Source organism: Wyeomyia smithii, chromosome 1, assembly GCF_029784165.1.
Source record: "Wyeomyia smithii strain HCP4-BCI-WySm-NY-G18 chromosome 1, ASM2978416v1, whole genome shotgun sequence".
NCBI classification, from domain to species: Eukaryota; Metazoa; Arthropoda; class Insecta; order Diptera; family Culicidae; genus Wyeomyia; species Wyeomyia smithii.
This window is the reverse complement of record NC_073694.1, coordinates 187523756-187529559: the sequence shown is the minus strand read 5'-3', so window position 1 is coordinate 187529559 and position 5804 is coordinate 187523756.

Below are 5804 nucleotides of genomic sequence, written 5' to 3'. Positions count from 1 at the left end.
TATTTATTCATTGATTTGATATTGACATTGTCACCCTCATTCTTGTTTACGGCCGTATCCGAGTTTCGAACGAAAGGATTGATTCAAACGAATTCGAAAATATATTTCCGTATTTCCGATTTCGAATGACTGGGAACGACGTCGAATGGGATTTGAAATCATGCGAATCTATAACGGCCATAACCAAAATAAGGGTGCATATTTTGATGGCATTACTGGTTTTGTTTTGGAAATAGTTTTGCAGTTTAAGACTCAGTAACTGGAATATCGAATTCGTCACTCCACAACCATTGCACAATGGTCCAGAAACCAAATTTAGGGGGAAATTTGGGTCTAGAGCTCTATAGCAACATTTTAGAGAAAAACTTTCTTCTACAAAGTTGTTACATATGATAAAGCGCTCATTGAAAAATTATCAAAAATTAGGGTGACCAACATTTTCGATGTAATCAAGTATCTAACTTTTTTATCTTTGTAGATAGAAGAAAAATTTGTTCTACAATGTTATAGCTCCATTAATTTTAAGTAACTTCGTAAAAAAGTTTTTCTCTATCTTTGAAAACAACCGATTTATATTGAAAAAACATATTTTACGCTCTAACTTTTTTATTTCAAGTTTCATCTCAAAACTGTCTTTGAACGACTTTTAGAGCTTTTTAAGAGAAACAATTTGCAATGCTGACATCGTAAATATCTCAATTTTACTCAAAGTTATTATTATTTTTCATCAAACAATATACGTTTTTCATTTGTATGCCATTCTTTTTGGGGCAAACATAAAAAATATCTCTTGGTCTCATTTTGGAGGGCATACTTGACTCTATAAATGGAGGAACTTTTAGAAATATGTTATTTTTTAAATTTGAGTAAATTCAATTTAAAAACAAGCCGAAAATTTCAATAATTTTATACATTATGCATATAAAAGCACCCAGATTTATTTTTTGATATTTTTTTTATAACTAGACGTAATTACCTTTAATTTGAACCAAAAAGATCGAAAATCGATCAACTGGTTCAAAAGTTATGAATTTTTTTCAAAATTAAATACATCGAACACAGTCGTTTTTTATGGTCACCCTATTTCGAAGTCGGTCACGCAAAGTGCTTCAGTTGTGCTCAAAATCGCAGGGATGCATCTATGTTGAAAATAATCAAACCCGTATTGTTTCGTTGGGTTGTCAAGGGGACCAGCTCCGAAATAGGGTGACCATAAAAAACGGCTATATTCGATGTATGTTGTGTCTTTTTGGGTCAAATTAAACGTAATTTCTTTGTGCATCCTGGAGGCAAATCAGGAAGATCTGGAGTGAATATGTTATACAGGACTGGGCCCAAGACAGAACTTTGAGGCACACCTGCTCTGACAGGTAATCTATCAGATTTTGAATTCTGATAGACAACCTGCAGAGTTGGATCAGTAAGATAATTTTTCAAAATTTTGATTAGGAAAATTGGAAAATAAAATGTTTGCAATTTCGCAATAAAACCTTTATGCCAAACACTGTTGAATGCTTTTTCTATGTCTAAAAGAGCAGCTCCAGTGGAATAACCTTAAGATTTGTGAGCTCGTATCATATTAGTAACTCTGAGCAATTGATGAGTAGTGGAATGCCCATGGCGAAATCCAAACTGTTCATTTGCAAAAATTGAATTTTCATTGATGTGTGACATCATCCTGTTAAGAATAATTCTCTTAAACAGTTTACTTATTTAAGAAAGCAAACTGATTGGTCGGTAACTTGAAACTTCAGCTGGATTCTTATCCGGCTTTAAAATTGGAGCAATTTTTGCATTTTTCCATAATTTGGGAAAATATGCAATTTTGAAGCAGCAATTGAAAATTTTCACTAAAAATTCCATTGTGCTCTCAGGGAGATGTTTGATTAATATATTAAAAATTCCATTTTCAATAATTGATTTAATCTCATTCAAGTTAGTTTCAATTATTTCTGCAGGTAAAAAAATCTGGGAAGAAATTAAATCAAATTGACGTGTGACTTCATTTTCAATTGGACTCACAAAATTGAAATTTGAGTTATGAACACTCTCAAACTGCTGAGCAAGTCTTTGAGCCTTTTTTTCATTGGATACGAAGAAAACGTTCACCATCTTTTAAAACTGGAATAGGCTTTGACAGCTTCCAAAAAGGTTTTGAATATGGTTTCAATTTTTCAGCTTTAGTCTCAAAATTTTGATTTCTCAGAAGAGCAAATCTATGTTTAATCTCTTTCTGTAAATCTTTATAAATAGTTTTAAAAACAGGGTCACGAGAACGTTGAAATTGACGTCTGCGGACATTTTTCGAACGAATTAGAAGTTGAAGATTTTCGTCAATTATTGGTGAATCAAATTTCACTTGAGCCTTTGGAACAGAATAATTCCTGGCATCAACAATTGCACATTTTAATGCTTCCAAAGCGGAATCAATATTCACTTCGTTTTGCAAATCAAGCTTATTATTGAAATTTCTCTCAATATGAGTTTTGTATCTTTCCCAATTAGCCTTGTCATAATTAAAAACAGAGCTCATAGGGTTTAAAACTGATTCATGTGATAAAGAAAAAGTTATTGGAAGATGGTCGGAATCAAAGTCAGCATGTGTGATCAAATCACTACATACATGACTTTGATCTGTTAGCACCAAATCAATTGTTGAAGGGTTTCTTACAGAAGAAAAGCATGTAGGACTATTCGGAGACAAAATAGAATAGTATCCTGAGGAACAATCATTGAATAATATTTTGCCATTGGAATTACTTTGAGAATTATTCCATGACCGATGTTTAGCGTTAAAATCGCCGATTACAAAAAATTTCGGACGATTTCTGGTGAGTTTTTGTAAATCACCTTTAAAATAATTTTTGTGCTCGCGTGTGCATTGGAATGGTAAATACGCTGCGGCAATAAATAAAATCCCAAGTTCAGTTTGAACTTTCGTCTTAAGATGGGGAGGTGCACGATGTTTGATTCGGCGATGAATAACAATTGCAACTCCACCGCCGGAACCATGAATCCTATCATATCTATGAACCACGTAATTGGGATCATATTTTAATTTTATGTTAGGTTTCAAGAATGTTTCAGTAATAATTGCAATATGCACATTATTTACTGTTAAAAAATTAAAAAGCTCATTCTCATTGGCCTTCAATGAGCGAGCATTCCAATTTCATATTTTAATTGTTTTATTTAAAATCATTGCTAAGTTTTAAATTAGAAACAATTTTAATAGTAAAATTTGTGCCTATTTGAATGGCTTCAAACATTGATTTTGCCTGCAACATGGCGTTCATGAGATCGAACATTGCTTGTTGCAGAAAAGAAAGTTTACTTGCCGTAATAGGCCCCAGGCAGTTGACATTAGAAAAAATATTTTCGGTAGTAATATTAGCTGGGGTAATAGGTGTACAATTATTTTCTAGCGTGTTTTGCTTACCCATATTAACGTTCATTTTCGAACTACCAACATTAGGCGGTAGAATGTTCGAACTATCTGTAACCTGTGCATATGTTAAACGAGTATGCAAAGGAGTAGAAGAAGTGGGCGTTACTGGTACGCTTGGAGAATTTTGTTTTGAAGTTTGTTTTGATTGGGAAATTGAATTTTGTTTACCTTGCCTTGCCTTAACAATTGCTAAACGGACTGGGCATTGATAAAAATTTGACATATGGTTGCCGTTACAATTCGCACAGCGAAAATTTTTACTCTCTTTCACAGGAAATGTGTCCTTTTTGTGAGAAGAGTCTCCACAAATAAGACATTTTTGGTCCATGTTAAAGAAATTTGAACCATTGCCATAACGTTGGCAAGTACGGCATTGGGTGATATGCTTTTCACCTCCGCCAAACTTCCGATACAATTACCATTTCACTCGCACTTAAATAGCATGTGCTTTGTCAAAAAATTTCAAATTTGTAACCTCACTGCGATAGAAATGAATTAAATAATTAACAAGGGAAATTCCAGTTCTCTGACTGTTTTCGCCTCGTGATTTTTGTTTCATTAGAATTACTTGGGTAGGGGCTATGCCAAGTAATTCTGTTAAAGTAAGTTTGATCTCATCAACGGTTTGATCGTTGGTGAGACCTTTTAATACGACCTTGAACGGCTTGGTGCTCTTAGTGTCATACGTAAAAAAATTATACATGTTTTCAGTTAAATACTGAATAAGACGATTACGACCCTTTATAGAGTCGGCTAATAAGCGGCATTCGCCTCTACGACCAATTTGATGGGTAACTTTAAAGTCAGAAACAAACGTTGAAAGTTCCTTTTTGAAAATATTGAATTCAGAAGAAATAGTTACCACAATAGGTGGAACTTTCTCCTTTTATAAAGATTTTACATTTTGTATAGTTTCATTACTAATAACTTCCATTTCATCAGCTTCTTGCTCAGGCAAAATATCAAAAGGATTGTCACTACAGACACTCGAAGTGTCAGAAAGAGATGCCTCTCTTTTCCTCCCCGCAGCGATGCGAGGTTTCTTTTCCCGTCCAGCCATTTCAGGTGATACGAAAAAAGTTAAAACATATGTTAAATTCAAAAGTAGGTAGTCTTGAGAAAGACTGATGGGAAATAACTTTCAGGTAGTCTTTAAAAGACACACGGACAAAACACAAACTTTGAAGCTATAGGCAGTCAAAGACCAGTCCACAAGCAACCGAAAAAACGTCTGATCTGTAGGACAGTTCAAGACGCACTGATCTGAAGCGTTCTTCTGCTGCTCTAGCAGGCGTTTCTGCTGGCGCGTAATCATGGCTATCTGCCTGTGGGGTGAACTTTCTTGCCCCTGACACGTCCCATTTGACAAACGTGACAAAAAATCGGCGACTATATTCTCGCTACCTTGTTTATATCTGAAGCTGCATTCCAAACCCTGCAACTTCAGTCTAGTGATGGGAAATATCGCCCAAAACAGACATCGATAACAATCGATAATTCCTGGGCTTTTATCGATATTATCGATAAGATTCGATAATTTGACAGCCAGCGTTTGCGGTGAAAAATTTTTTTTTTCAGATGGTGATGAAAAAAAACTATTTCAGATGGTGATGAAAAAAAACTATGACAGATAATTCAGTTGGATAAATTTCCCATGGAAGGTTATCATGCTAGTTTCCTCACAAAAAAATATTACGTCCTTGCGTGCAGCCTTCCGGCAGATAACCGGAACATTCGCCATGGCGGACGAAAACATGCGTGTAGCCGTGTTTTTAAGCTCTTTCTTCGTTTTTTATTTATTCCTCCTCCGTTTTCGCGACAAAATTGTTGAAATAGATCTTGCGCTTCAAGTTTGTCCAGAAATTCTCGATGGGAAGCAGGTGGGGGACATTGGGCGGAATCGCCGACTTCGGTACCACATAGATATTCAGCCGCCCCATCTCCTCCAACGATCGCTTCGAGTAGTTGGCCGACGTCAAAACTGGCCAGAACACCGTGTCTTCGCGCTTATGGTATTTCTCGATGAACGACGCAACTTCTGTCAGGCACTTCGTACTATAAATTTTTCCGTTCACGGCCAGCCCGGAGCGAAAGAAGAGCAACTTTGACATCCCTTTCTCACTGATTATCAGCCAAAGCCGCACCTTTTCGGGGAACTTGGTCTGTGAAATTAACTTTACCTCGGTGCTCACTTCCTTTGTGGGGGAGGTAAAATACGAAGAGCCCTGCTAGTCGTTGCCATCCAGGGTGAGATAGGTCTAGTCGTCCAATACCACTGTCGCGTCGCGATTCACCAGGAAAATCGACTTGACCATCTTATTCAACCGCTGTTGCTGCGTCATTGCCTGCAGCTCCG